This window comes from Sander lucioperca, chromosome 21, assembly GCF_008315115.2.
Source record: "Sander lucioperca isolate FBNREF2018 chromosome 21, SLUC_FBN_1.2, whole genome shotgun sequence".
NCBI classification, from domain to species: Eukaryota; Metazoa; Chordata; class Actinopteri; order Perciformes; family Percidae; genus Sander; species Sander lucioperca.
Window position 1 is genome coordinate 17700054 of NC_050193.1, and position 16094 is coordinate 17716147.

General features: G+C 42.4%; 1 protein-coding gene across 29 annotated transcripts in view; it reads right to left on the reverse strand.

Annotated features, from left to right (window-relative positions):
* nfixb (nuclear factor I/Xb) overlaps positions 1-16094 on the reverse strand; it is a 171751-nt gene that overhangs the window by 67897 nt on the left and 87760 nt on the right. The gene's annotated exons all lie outside the window — the stretch shown is intronic.

The window sequence follows — 16094 nt, forward strand, 5'->3', positions numbered from 1 at the left end:
CCTACTTGTCTCAGACTCGGGGGTGTTTACACTTGGACTTTGGTCTCTGCTCTTGAGTCCAATTCATTTCTGTCTCCGTGCGATTTGCAATTTGGTAGGAACAATCTGCCATTCCAGTTTAGTTTAGTGCTGATCTTCATAGACTGCGGATTTTAGATGACATTTCAGGGTTCAACAATAAGGGCCCGATGGCCCCGGGGCAAGTAAAATGCCACGTCGGGCAAGTTTTCAATAATTTTTTCCCGATCATCATTGATCTCTTGCCCCCCAACCCCAATGTACTATTTGTAATCAAATTAGTCAAACTCACAGAAAACAAACTGTGTGTGAGAAGCAGCTGCGTGTGTGAAATACATAGCTACAGGGCACCGTAGTCCCCGTTTTATTTTGAAAATCTGGCGCTGCAGGTTAGTATAGTATAGGTGACAGTAAAAACTGACTTTGGGCAAGTAGAATTATCACTTGCCCAACCCGGCAAAGGGAAAAAAAAAAACTCAACGTTGAACACTGCATTTTTTTTTAAAATGTATTTAACGGTTTTCCCATTACATCTATCCCAGTTTATACGGGTCGTACTAATGCAACAACCCTCCCAGTGTTACTCTGGGGTCAGACTAAGAGGGCCTCCCAGGCTTGAGCACCTTTAAGACCCGTGGCTTTACAGCTGAAACACAACAGATAAGCTTGCTTAGCGGTGCATAAAGACTAGCTACACACCACTCTGAGGAGAGGACACACCGACTTACATGGATTATTCACCAGCTATATGATCCATTCATGACCATGCATGTGTGTGATAAGGCAATCGACAATGAGCCACACTTGCTCTCCTGCACTGTGGCAGCTGGCGGATCGGTCAGGCTATTGTTTGAGGGTTTTGAATACCGAGTTTGGGTACCAATACCTAAAGTTTTTTTGATACCTTACTACAGCTGTACAACTTTGCAAATTTGAAATACGGTCTAAAATAAGCTAAATTCTTATTTAAAAGACGAAGAATGTGACCATGCTTTCAATCATGATTCTGGACAGTTTTTGATACTTGGGGCTATGTACACATTTCAGATAGGAACTTTAAAAATATCGAGATAGGGCGTCTTGGTCGCCTAGGGGGTTAAAGATGCCAACCATGTAATTGCAACGTTCGCAGTTGCATTAAAATGAAGGCAACACACCCGCTTAAAAAAAAGAATTGACATCCGGCTCTACTGAGGGCACAATCTGGATTGTGTGAGAAAAAAAAAAAAAGCAACGGTAATATTTTAGGTTGCATGCCTGCAACTCTAAGTGGATCTCCTCTTTCCAAAAAAAGGATCATCCTATTCCCAACAAACAAGCCTGACCTCCGGCTCAGATTCTGTCCCCAATCAAAAAAGCACAACGTCGTCGGTTAATCCGGCTCCATAATCACAAATGCTCCCGATCACATCGGCCTCGGAGCTGTGTACAGAGCTGAGCGGGGCACCCTGGTATTACAGCACATGAATATCTCCGCTGATTAAATCATTAAGGAGCTTTTTTTTTTTTTTTTTTTTTTACTAGCCTCACTAAAGCCCTGTCCACTAAATTTGCCTCCGCTCCTCTCCCTCTGCTGTAGATCTGGAGTTAGTGGGGGGGATGTGGTGGGGGTGGAGATTAACTTGTTTGGGCTGTCCGCAGGCTCAAACACTAAGCGCTCAATCACTCAATCACCGGGATCCACACGCTCACTGGGACTTAGCCTCACAGATCCCGCTGACATTGACCGTGGTTGGACTCTTGAGCTGACCCGCTGATGATCCCCTATCTCTATCTGCATTGCTGGGTCGACCAATTTCCCATCACTATCAGCAGCTTGCCATGAATAATGATATCAAACACAGAGGGGGGGGGGGGGGGGGAGTGCAGGTAGGTGCAGGATTAGAGGCTGTCTTTGTTTTTCTGTACTGTAATGTAACTAAGCACATTTACTCAAGTTCTGTACTTGTACTTTACTTGAGTCTTTTTCTTCTCATGCCACTTTCTACGTCTACTCCGCTACATTTCAGAGAGAAATATTGTACTTTTTACTCCACTACATTTATCTGACAGCTTTAGTTACTTTACAAATTAAGAGTTTTTTTACACACAAAACACACGTAGTTTATAAAATGTTTTATTATAAATTAGGCACAGCTGAAATGATTAGCCGACTAAACACTTAGGTTCCAGCGTTTAAATGGGAGGATTTTTCTGCACTGAGTACTTTTACTTTGAGTACATTTTCCCAATAATACTTACATACTTGACTTAACTAACATTTTCATTGCAGAATTTGTATGATCTGAATACTTCTTCCACCACTGCTGTTTGCACATTTTCTCACTGTAATGCCCAAAAGAGACAAAACACAGAGGGGATGTTTGATCCAAATTGGCAGATTGTGACTGAAAGAGACTTTTGGGATTCATCAAAGTGTAATTGTGCAACATGTTGACAGCCCTCCTTTTCTACTTACGATCAAACTTCTCAGTTCACGTCTTGTACTTGCACAAGGCTTTTATATATACCCCCCTTTCCTGTCCCCCAACATATTCAGAGTGCTCGTTTTATTAAAAAAGACGGAATAAAAATGTAATAACCTCCAGCTCTTTTTTGTGCTTTCCTTTATTCCCATGTTAACCTTATGCATGTGTGTTCTCTCATAGGCACCCAAATAGATGGACAGAGCAGCGAGAAGAACGGTGTGTGGCTGAGAGGGAGAGATAGAAGAGACAGAATATCAGAGAAGTTCAACTCGGTGTTAACGTGCCGTCTCCTCCAGAACTCATTAATATCATTACATCACTCCTCCTCTCACACACCTCATACACCACACTATAGGCTACTTTTGTTCTGTGAGGATTCTCAAAACTCTCTTAACTGCATAAAGTTGTCGTTAGGGCTGGGTGCCGAATTGCTGATTGGCAGTTTTAATTAGGGATGTCCCGATCAGGGTTTTTTGCCCTCGAGTCCGAGTCATTTGATTTTGAGTATCTACCGATACCGAGTCCCGAACCGATACTTCTATAATAATTCAACTTTATAATACCTCCAGACCGCAGACATACTCGCACTTTCCGCTTCAAGCTGCTTCCGTGTTCTACTTTGCCGGCATTTAACCAATAGCGTCTCTGCAACAAAGTGATGTCATGCCGCATGCGTTGCTGTTTCTGTGTGGAGTCAAAAGGGTCTAACTCTGTGCCACCGCATAACTATAGATGTGTTCAAAAATAATGAGAATATATATACATATATATCCGAGTCCTGATCGGGAGGTAACGTCCGATTCCGATCGAGTCTGAAACCACGTGATCGGGCCTGATTTCCGATCATGTGATCGGATCTGGACATCCCTAGTTTTAATGTTACACGTTGTAGAGACAGGCAGGAAAAACTCTACGCTACGCACAGAGACAGGGCTCACGGAGTAGGAGTTGAAAAATAAATAAAAAGATTTGTGCCGTAATGTGTAATGTTGTCATTTCTTTTTGTTTTATAAAATTGGTATTGAAAAAAGTATTGTTTAGGAACCGGTATCGAAGTCATGGTATTTATATCGGTACTGGAATTGAATATTTTTGAACGATACCCAGCCCTAGTTGTCCAGCCTGATGAATACTACCTGTTGATGAGAAGGTTAGCTTGTGAGATGCGATTATTGCCATAATCAATGTCCCTAAACTTGCCATATAGTGAGAAATGGGCTTCCTGTCTGCAATGGGGGATGATCCTGGACAGCAACCAGCCATAAAGACCTGGAGGCAGCTGTCGAGCGAACTACCAAAACATACCTCAAACCTCCCTTTAAATTGGCAAGAACCGAAGCTAGAGTTGTGATGGAAAAGTGGAAAGACGACCAAAACGGCGTTTCATAGTTTTATTTTGTATCTGGCGACTTTGAATGAAGTGTATTTTCCGATGCTAAAATTACTCTTTATTTACATGGAGTCTGGTGGGTTTAGCAAACGCAATTTTGCGGATGTTTATATGTCTAAAAAAAAAAAAAAAAGGATCTTACTCTTTAACAAAAAGGTTGACCGCCTTAGAAATCCTTTCCATAATGCTGTCAGACACTTAGAATATTAATCTGAGTCTGTCAGTGGCAAAACAAGCACTTTTGTGAAGTAAAATACAAGCTTTACAATTGCCCTATTAACTTACATTGTAGCTTGTTTTGCCGCTGCCGACTGCAGCCATCTCGCTTAATACTGGACCAATGTCAAAGATTGTTGTTCCCATCAGTCACTTAGACACAAAAACAACGGTAGTTACCCTTTAATACCTCTTCCCGATGAACGTTTTTTTTAATTACCCTTCAGAACACGAGACAAAATATGAGTTTACGTGCAAAATAACTGTTTCTCGATTGCATCGTTTTTGTGATTGTTAGAAGCCGAAATTGCGATTCAAATTCGATTGATTGCACCGCCCTAGTGTCTGCTCCCCCATGCTCCAACGCCTTTCATTAGCAGAGAGCAGATCCCAATCTAACACTGCTGCAGGTCACTTCACTGCACCGCGCACACACACACACACACACACACAGCACAGGCCACATCAGGCAATAATTACGCTAATGTAGCTGTCTAACAAATAGAGAAATACTGAAAGCCATGCAACTGTGTGACGGGACTTTTTATTGTCCAAACCTTGAGGAAAAATGGCCTTGATGAGAGCTAACTGTTGATTCAGGGCTCGGGCCAGCCACAGGGAGCAGAACAGCCAAGTTCTGCAAGACTGCCTTTATTTACTTAGGGTTATTACATTTTCATTTTATTAACGCTGTCTCACTGCTTCACTATTTGTCTTAAAATGTGTATCCATTCTTTTATTTAAGTGTCATTATCTAAACAACTTATCTTTATTAGGCAATAGAGAATCCCCACTGGGGATACTTCTGTTGCTGTGGAGTATTTTTGTTGGTTTTTGAAATATTTGTTTCTAGAAACAGATTTTTCATGTGGGCTCATGTTGCTCTTTAAAGTGTAAATACATTTGTGTTACTATGGGAATTATCTTTCCTTAAATACAGAGTTAGCCTCGGTTTTATTTTCTGTGAGCTGCAGCTTACTTTTCAGAGTCGAAAAGTAAAAAAGAAAAACAGTGAGAAGGGGGGGAGTAGGGGAGGGGGGGGGAGCAGTGTGAGGGAAGACATCTTGGGAGAGGCAGGAGGTGAGAAAAGATCACGTTGAGGGTTTTGGAGGAGAAGGAGAGCAAATGAAGCGGTGCTGGTGTCTGTTTTCCCTCTGGCTGGTGATGGCCGACTGCAGCCAGCATAAACACATGCCTTCATGGCTCACACATTTCCTGCTTCAGTCCACATCCCAGCACCGGGCCACACAGGCTCAGGACACCACAGCGAGTTGTGCATATGTGTGTGTGTGTGTGTGTGTGTGTGTGTGTGTGTGTGTGTGTGTGTGTGTGTGTGTGTGTATTTGCATGTATGCATGCTCACTGCTCTTGAGGTTAACATCTCTCTGTTGTCATCCCAACTTCGACTACAGTATGTCCGCGCGCACACAAATCACTCCTAAAAACACACATCTTGGCTGAATGTAAAGGGAGATATATTTCATATTGGGCTTCGAGGGAGGAAAGAACTCGGCGTATTCCCATCTGATTCTAACATATGTGGTTTAACAGGCATTAACACTATTCATCTCCTTACTTGTTGGCGTACCTCTCCTCCCACGGGCAAGATATCTTAATGCGTAGTGCTCTTGCTCTCTCTGTACGGTACATATGTGTGTGTGTGTGTGAGAGAGAGAGAGAGACAGAGCGTGTGTTGCATCATACTGTTACTTTAAGGGGGATGTGTAGCAGCAAGGTTGTCTAATGTGTTGATTCTACACAGCTCCTTTCATCTATAGAGAGCCTCTTTTTAATCTATAGCCAGAACCTCCTCTATCACCTTTCAGACAAAATCAGGCGGAAAGAGAGATTTAAGACACAATGACGACGGGTAGAGAGGAGCAGGGGAAGTGTGGGAGATTGAAGGGGGGGAGCGGGGTGAGAGAGAGAGAGAGATTGAGGAGAAAGGGAACCAGAATAGAGAAAAGTGAGCAGGGGGAAGGGATGCGAGCGTCCTTGCGATCTATCATCCTACAGAGACACTTCCCAAGAAAGGACGGCTCTTTCTCCCAGTCTCTGCTCTTTTTTTGTCTTATGGGTACTGCAGGCCTGCTGTTAATCGGAAAAGACCTTACCGGTCAACTCCAGCTGTGTCCTCTTCCATCTACAATCCCAGGCTTATTTACGTCTGCTTAATTTTAAGTGTTCATTTGAGAAACGGCGGAGGAAAAGCTCTTCTCGCCATCCATTCCACCAGCTATATAGATTCACAGCAAAGGGGTCACTGAGGCAAATCCTTCCCTCTCTTCTTGGTAAATGGGGTGTAAAACAGGCCTGGTGCTGAGAGTGGCTGTAGCCCACAAGGAGATGATTATCTGGGACTAATTTCACCCACAGTGGGTCTCTGAGTATCCCTTAAGAGTCATATAAGGGCCTTATAGACACTGTGGTACTAGATGAGCTTTAACAAGATGATCCTCTGGGCATCATCCTCCCTCAGTGGATAACATGCAGTGTTACTGTTCAGAAGATTGGCTTAAATAGGAACAAGAAGGATGACGTCTTATAGTTATGCGTTAAAAACACCACTGACATCATTCAAAGGCTGTAAACATGGAAGTGACACAATATATATATATATTTATTTATACTGCATTCAGATACCTGGTACCTGAGCTGTGTGGAGCCTTAATACTATTTCTAATACAGCCTGGACCGAGGCCTTTATTGCATTAGGGCACTGAGACAGCTGCTTATAACCAGTGATGGGCAATATACTTCAAATATGTAACCAAAACTAACATATTTCTCATTGGAAAAGTAATTACATACACTGAAGACTACATTTTATATATATATATATATATATATATATATATATATATATATATATATCCACCCCCTGACGGACAGACGTAGAAATAGCGACCTTACTGGGATATACATGATGATCACTGATCAAATGTATCCCCTGAACTACTGGGTCGGACGCGGGTCGATTTCAATGTGACCGTCACACGGGGCGGGGAAAATTTGTGGGATGCACAGTCATCACAGGTCGCAGCACACTAGGGATGTCCCGATTAGCTTTTTTGACCCCCGATTTTTTAAATATTGAATATCTGCCGATACTGAGTCCCGTTCCAATACTTGTATTTTCCTAGCTGCACACTGTTTTTGCTTACAAAAATAATAACTAAGTGAACAAAGTAAGTAAAAGATGTCTTCAGCTTAATACATTTAACTTTTTGTAAAACTTACACATAAAATCAACTTCTTCTTAGAATGGTGTAGAATTTACTGAAGTAAAATGACTGGAGTAAGGTGATCAGAGTGATCCCGGATTAGTTAAAAAAAAAATGTCCACGTTGGCTCGGATCCGATCAGGACATCCCTAACAGCAGCATAGATTGTGCTTTACGCTGGGTTTCCACAGGCTGATTCAACAAGAGCAGAGTGGAGCGGTTTAATTCATGTCATTCCCTATGAGAACAGCCATATGAGCACAGACCAATGATGTTCACCGCTCTGCCCGTTCTCCAAAGATGACTCTGAGCGGTAGTGGAGTTGCAGTTGAAAAAAGAACGTTTGTATTGCGCTACCGTCCAACACTGCTTTAAACACAGGGACAGGTGTCCGCAAGCAACAAACACACACACACACACACACACACACACACACACACACACACAAAAAGGCACCTGTGTAATCATGTGTAACAACGTGTGTTAAGTACGTTTGCTAAGGTCATTAGTGCACACAAGATGAAAGCTGATCATCAGCACGCCTATCAGCTTACATGAAAATGAATATGCATCACACAAACTCATGTGACATTTTGTCTTTCTCCACCACCCCCCCCACCCCACCTCCCTCTCTCTCGCTCTATCTCTCTCTCTCTCTCTCTCTCTCTCTCTCTCTCTCTCTCTCTCTCTCTCTCTCTGTCTGTCTGTCTGCTTTTCATTTTGCCTGTAGCCTCCTAATGGCTCAAGTGAGGTAATTCTTTTTTTGAAAACGTACCGAGTAACCCCTGTCAGTGTGTGTGTGTGTGTGTCTTTGCATATGTATGTATGCATGCATATATAGACAATGTTTATGTCTGTGCATGCATATAAGTGTGTCTGTGTGTGTGTGTGTGTGTGTGTGTGTGTGTGTGTGTGTGTGTGTGCGCCCTGTGGGCCCAGAGTAGTTCTGTGCTGCTCTAAGCTGAGCAGTGGGCTGTTTCAGGCTGCGGTCTAAGTTCAATAAGCCAGGTTTGACATATGCTAGCATTCTGTACAAACACTGTCCAGTGGTCGGCCCAGCACTCTAACCCTGCTATTACGACTGCTGTGTGTGTGCGCGTGTGTGTATATGTGTGTGTGTGTGTGTGTGTGTGTGTGTGTGTGTTCCTGTTACAGAAAGAGCAAAGGAAGAGAAAGAAAAACAGAGCGAGAGATGGCAACTAAGTACTAAGACTAGCTGGAAACCTACAGTAGCATAGTGGCGTATTAAATATAGCTGGATATTAAATGTTCATCTGCTATTTTCTGTAGTGGTCCCAGTATTATTTGTTCTTAAACTGTTAAACAGACCAATTATGAATGTGCCAGCTATTAGGAAGCAAGACACAGAAACTTTAATTGGGTCTTGATGAGCGTGTATTCATGGGCGAACTGAAACCTACACTGTCCATATTTCTACCACTCGACAACTTTACTGCGAATTTCTTCTCTGCTTTGATCGCCGACACCTGTCTCTCTCTCTCTCTCTGCTACTCTTATAACTTAGCAAACTTTAAACACCCTTTTTGAAACACAAAAGGCCTATACAGGAAAATATATATTTATACAGATAAATCAAAAGTGGCACGAAAAAATGCGACACTTTAGAACTACACTTAAATTTCTCAACTGAGGCTGCCTGTGTCTGGAGTAACAACCGTGAAAGCATTGAGGAAGTGGATCAGATGATTGATAACAGAGGCGAAGACGTCACCCGTGGAAACACTGCCGTTGCTATTCAAACGTCCTGGGACAGCGGATGTAAAATAGCCTCCAGGATTATTCTGGCACATTTGACTTTTTAATGTATTATTAGTGTGCATTGTCCCTGATAAATGAACTTGAAATAAATAATAAATTAATGAATTTTGAAAGAACAACGGCAAATGGGGAAACTCCAAGTCGACCAACCAATAGCATAACTTCATCACTCACTCAATGACAGAGACAGACGTTCGTTGTTTACAGGGCTGGCCCCCCAGGGAGTCCAGGGAGGATAGCGTGATCGGGTGTGCAGCCCAGAACAAAAAAATGTTCCATGTTCAAATGTTCTTCCACAACAAGGTAAATCAAAAAAAATCCCTGCAGCCAAGCACCAGCAGGTGGCGCCCTACATCAGCAGGGTTATCCCAGGTAGAGAGGCGACCACACCTGACGTGAGCTACAGAGCTAACCCCTGCTTGCGTCAGTCCTCGCAAAACCCCTGCTCAGAGTGCATTGTGGGTGAAGTCTGCCCCAGACAAGACCGGTCAATCCAGACAAGATTAATCAAAAAAAAAAAAAAAAAAAAAAAAAAAGAATGTTACCTTCACGGATAAAAGAAACTTAAAAAGAAAGTGACCTATTCTTAGCCATACGCTCACACAACCTAATTTGTTTTCATTAAAAACAGCCTTGGATCTTGATATACTGTATAATGAAATTCACCAAATGGGAAAAAAAGCGAATTGGTTTAGTGCTCTGAGAAACCAGCGAGGATGTTAATCTGGAGAATTAATTGTTCTTTGCTGAACTGTGCTCTGATCTAATTGACCAGCGAAGGCCATCAGATAAAGGCCCGTCATGTGTGCCTTCCACATCCTGAGAGTTGGTGGCCGTCTGCCTACCATCCTACCAGCCTCTATCTATTCTTTGGTGCTGAATGATTCATTGCATTTTTTATATTTTAATAATATTGCGATATGTTACACTGCGGTCCTGTGACCCGCGAGGGTAAAGCAGTCTACAGAGGAAGCATCAACTTGCCACGCTATGCTGTACCTTGACCTCGACAGAACCCGACACCGCGGAAACTTTAGTGTCAAAAAAGGGACAGTCATCAGTTCATTTAACATTGCTACCTCGCGGGGCAACTCTACCAACTTGTATCAGCACTGACTGAAAATCGCAATAGTGGTTAAAAAAAAAAAAAAAGAATTTGCAATTGAGATTACTTTCCAAAATCATTCAGCTACACTACTCATTGGACTAACTTACTGCCCAGCTAGTCTCGCTCTGCCAGACCTTCCTCCACAGCGCTGCAGAGGAGGGTCTGGCTAGTGGTTATTGGAATTTCTTTAAACCAATCACAATCGTCTTGGACGGCGCTAGGCGGCAGACAGAGCCACGGTGCCGCTGCATAATAGCCTTCGGGAAGGAACTTGTTTTGGTGGAAAATGTGTATGTTCAAAAAGTTGTTTTAGTTGGGCGCCTGGGTAGCTCACCTGGTAGAGCAGGCGCTCTGCTAATGATGAACAGCCTCTTTACATTACAACCTGCCTGACGCTCCACATGTCTCACTTACTGACTCCCAGACATCAGCTCCACTCTGTCTTAGTGATGCTTCTCCCATAAAACGCTACAGAGTGTCAGCCTGCTTGTCTGCCAGCTTGTCTGCCAGCCATAAAGATGCAGGAATGGGGGACCAATCTCATTAGGGGAAGATTACGCCAAATCTGTTTGCTGTCCCTCCGCTGTCGCAGCTGCTGCTGTGGAGCTATGATGAGTGGTAATGCTACTTTTAGGCTATTATACCAGCTAACATGCACACAAACACACCCACTTTCCACACAATCTAAGCTGTTATGAGATACTAATCACCGCTGTCACTGGTTTGGAGTGGGAGAGTTAGCGGTGGCCTGACCAAGTTAGAGTGTGTGTGTGTGTGTGTGTTGTCTTTGTTCAACTGTATGCTCCAAGCCCACAAACAAGTCCCAAAACACCCAGGAGAGATGAGTAACAGACCGACGACAGAACCCGAAAAGGCTATAATGTTATGAGAGAGAGAGAGAGAGGGAGGGAGAGGGAGAGAGAGAGAGAGAGAGAGAGAGAAAGCAACTAGTGCGTAAGAGACTGAACTGGGGAGGGAGAGAGAGAGAGGGAGGGACCGAGGGAGAAAGGGAAACACGTGAGGAGGTTAAATGTAACAGAGGGTTTATTGTTTGTGGTTCTTTGGGGAGGGAACGAAGCGAGCGAAGGAGGGGAAGGGAGCAGGCTGAGGGGAGGAGACGAGGAGGAGGAGGGAGAGAGTGGGAACAGCGCGTTGGCAGAGGCCACAACGTCAGGCAGACCTGCAGACGGAGGCCTCCCTACCAAATAAGCAGCGCTATAATCAGACTAATGCTGCTCAGGAGACAGCACACTGGAAAACTGCAAACTGCTATGGCACAGGATTAAATACACTGCAATAAGGAGGCTTTTCGTGCTCAGGTCGCCCACAGACTACACACAAAGCCCACATCAGCATGTGTGCCAGGCAATGCGCTCGACATTTTGTCCTGGATAGTCATCTCACGAAACTCGGGACATTTCTGTCGCACGGGCGGGAAGAATGTTGAGCATGAAATGAATAGTTGTACATTTTGAAAACCTATTTGTTTACTTGCAGAGAGTTAGATGAGAGATTAAAACCACTATTGTGTCTGTGTGTATGGAGCAAGAGCCAGGAGGAGATTAGCCTAACTTAGCATGAAGACTGGAAACGGGGAAATCGTTAGCCTGGCTCTGTCCAAAGTTCAAAAGTCTGCCCACCAACACATTTTAAGCTCACTAATTAACATGTTTTTACATACACAAGTAGAAAATGTCAAAATGACAAGTTGTGGTTTTTACGTCGAGCTACGCTAAAGAATAGATGAATGAAATGAAAGAACTGAGATACAGCGTGTTACTTTCTGAGCTTTAGAAGTTCTGATGGACAGAGCCAGGCTAGCTGTTTCTCCCCGTTTCCAATCTTCATGCTAGGCTACATGTAGGCTAATCGACTGCTGGCTGTAGCTACATACTTAACCCAAAGACATGAGAGTGGTGTCAATGTTCTCATCTAACTCTCAGAGAGCCAGTGGGCAACTGAGCACATTTTTAAAGTGGAAATAAAACAGATTGGGCAAAAACAGAAACATGATTTATTATGAGTGGGAAATGTATCTTCTATTAAAGTCAATACAAACCACGTCAAATCAAGCATCTCTTCTTTGCTCACTGACTGGAAAAGTGGCCCCGGAATTATATGTATAAAAGCAGAGTCCTGTTTAAAATCACTACCATTGCTGCAATATAGCTACTGGCCACCAGTGGCAGCACCGAGCACACCGTGAGGTCGCTGAGCATGGAAGTAATCCTGGGACATCTTTAATGGCTCAGTATTCACTACCTAGTGCAAGATATTTACTGTCATTTTAATAAAGTTTTGAATTTTTCTGGGAACTGATGTCCATAACAAATACCACAAAGCAATGCTTCCTTTGATAGGTATTTGGAAAACAGCGTTGGTTTGCATCGACTTTAACGGAAGACGTCTCTCTTTGTTGGAAAGTGTGATTGATTTATGACAAAACAATCTCATCTCAAGGTCCCCTTACTAGCTTCTAGGAGCTATCAACCTTATCTCAAAGTCTTCTTCTGCAAATGGAAGTGGCTTGGTTTTTTATTTTTGGGTTGACATTTTCGTCCACCTTAAAACGGTTTAAATAGATCGCACCCAGTGAGTTTGTATTTGAGACACTTTTCCCGTAGTTCTGAAATGTCACGCACGTGCACGTGCACGTGCACGCAAACGCACGCACACTCCTCGTCAGCAGCAGGAAGACAAGCAGCAGATAATGATCTGTGTAGTGGCCGAGTGGTTTCTCTCTGTCTCTCTTACTAACTCTTGCACTTACTCGTTTTCTCTCTCCATCTTTGACAGATTTCAAGTAAATACCAGCAAACAAGCAATTATTTCTGGCAGCCTGGGGCCCTTCTCTCTTCCAAAAGACTTGGAGCAGAGGGAGAGGGGGTGGATGAAATCACCCTAACAGATGTGATTTAAATCAATATTGCATTAAATGTGCCTTTATTTATTTATAAAAAAAGAAAAAAAAAAAAAAAGTAACACAGGGAACCAAACCAAAAAAGGGCCCTGTGATGACTGCTGCCCTTTGCCTGACGGAATAATTGCTTTCAATACGTCAGGGTTTTTCATTTTTTAATTTCCTTTTACCCCCTGCCTGTCCTGCTTCTGTGTTCCTCTAGGTCTAAGCAATCTCCCCGATGTTAAAACAATATCTAAAAAAGAAGAAGGAAAAAAATCATCTGAGCTGTCAAACGTAGAGTTTTAACACAAACCATCTGGTGGAACGATGGAGGTAAACAGGCGTAAACAGAACCGGACTGGGAGGAAGGGGGGGGGAGGCAGCTGAGGGAGGAGAAGAGAAGCAGAGATCCTGAGAGAGGGGAGATGGGATGAGATAAGCCGAATGTTACGGAGGAGTAGGAGTACTAAGAGACGGAGCTGGAACGGTGGGGAGAAGGAAAAAAAAGTGGAGAATTTGGATGCGAGGGAGGGGAGAGGTGGAGGAGTAAGAGGAGGAGGAGGCGGACGAGAGACGGATGATGGGGAGGGAAGGAGGGGGTGGAGAGGGTGACAACAATGTAGTCTGGAAACAAATTAAGGTGTTGTAGTCGAGGTTTGACAGAAGGAGAGGAGGAGTGGGAGCTTCAAACACTCTTTCGTGTTGCATCCATTATTACAGAATACGGGACAATAGGTGGGCTCCATTCCAAAGTGCTATGAAACCATTCGGAAATTTAAAAAGTTAGCTCACACTAATTGTAACTCTGTTTTATTTATTAAATATGTGATTAAAATTACATTCAGGACGTGGCGCTCATTGATATTTATAGCATTTACATTTCAAGTATTTGGCCTAGAGCACGTACCGTTATTTCACTGACTATTCTGCTAAACTTTGAATATCTGCACATGGCAAAGACTGGTTAGGGTGAGGGAAACATCGTTGTTATGGCAAATAAGCTATGGGTAAATGGGTCTTTGGCTACCGCAGTATTATCGTAAAGTGTAACTAAAACGAAGATAAGCAGTAAGAAAACATTGTTGTAAACTGAAACAAAATCAAAACCAAACTGAAATGAAAACCAAACTGAAACGATATTGCCTGGTTAAAAAAAAATAAAAAAAAATGAATGTACCGGTCAATTAATTTCACTTTTAGTTTTGTAGCTATAATAACTACAGAAAAACAGGAGACAGCATGAATTTCCATCAACTCTCGGGGCACCGAACCACAGAAACGGCTGTGACTCTCCAGGAGATGGCTCTGTGCTGCAATTGCTTCACAATTAATCCCTGTTGTCTTTCACATGCAGTCTTGTCTGAGTAAAAGAAGATTTAAAGTGCTCATATTATGCTCATTTTCAGGTTCATAATTGTATTTAGAGGGTGTACCAGAATAGGTTTACATGGTTTAATTTTCAGAAAACACCATATTTTCGTTGTACTGCACATTGCTGCAGCTCCTCTTTTCACCCTGTGTGTTGAGCTCTCTGTTTTAGCTACAGAGTGAGGCATCGCACTTCTGTTCCATCTTTGTTGGGAGTCGCACATGCTCAGTAAGTACTGCTAGCTAGTCAGTTGCAGAGCATGAGGGAGTGCCACGCTAGCAGCTAGGCGAGCATTATAATGTGTGTTACAAAGTGACGCAGATTTGTCTCTGAAGTAAAGGCTGGACTACAATAGAGCTGTTTAGAGCAGTTTGTGAACAGTGTTTTCTGTTGGAGATGGTAAGTCCCTTTGGGGTGGACTTTGGGCTTTTTCACTTTGTAAACCTATAACGTGCACAAAAAAGATATATAACACAATAAAGGAAAGGGAAAAAGCCAAAAAGCATAATATGACCACTTTAAATAACATGATTTAAATATCGTAGTAGATCAAATGTCATTTACTTTTCATTTTCATTCAACACAGGTCTAATGTTAATCAACTGGGGTCAGGTTGAAGTTGATTTCCATAACAAAAGATTTAAACTTCATGGCCATTCCTACACAGTTCTCCAACTATGTATTTTGGTTGTATACTGTATGTAGCTACATACTTCTGAGACATTATACCTGGCCCTAACAAAAACTACTGTAAAGCTAAAACTCAATACATAAAAACTAAACCGTTCCAAAAAACTCAAACTGGACTAAAACTAGCTAACAATACATAAAAACTAAACATTTCTAAAAAACTCAAACTGAACTAAAACTAGCTAACAATACTTAAAAACTAAGCCTTTTTCAAAAACTCAAACTGAACTAATACTAGCTAACAATACATAAAAACTAAACATTTCTAAAAAACTCAAACTGAACTAAAACTAGCTAACAATACATAAAAACTAAGCCTTTCTAAAAAAAACTCAAACTGAACTAAAACTAGCTAACAATTCATAAAAACTAAGCCTTTCTAAAAAACTGAAACTGAACTAAAACTAGCTAACAATTCATAAAAACTAAGCCTTTCTAAAAAACTGAAACTGGACTAAAACTAGCTAACAATACATTCAAAAAATAAACCTTTCTAAAAAAACTCAAACTGAACTAAAACTAGCTAAAGTACTCTGAAAACTAACTAAAGCTAAACTAAAATGAAATTGAAAAGTCAAAACTAAAATACAATAAAAACTAATTGAAAATTCAAAACTAGAATAACCTTGTTGCATAGCCCCCCCCCCCCGCCCCTCGTTTTGTTTGTATCATGCACGGCCACAAGGAAACCGTTACATGCACGCTGCCAACAGTTCCACACTGTTCCGCTCAGCGTTGGCAAAGGTGCCTACAAAGGCAGTCAAAAAGAGGACTGCTACCTAGCAAACATAGATGCTTGCAAACAATGTAGGATTTGAAACATTTCACAAATTGGTGGAATTGCACGTTAAAGTACGCTGAAAACTTATCCAATATAAACAGGATTCCTAGCTATACTGTGCAGATTTGTGAGCAGTGCCCACACACCAT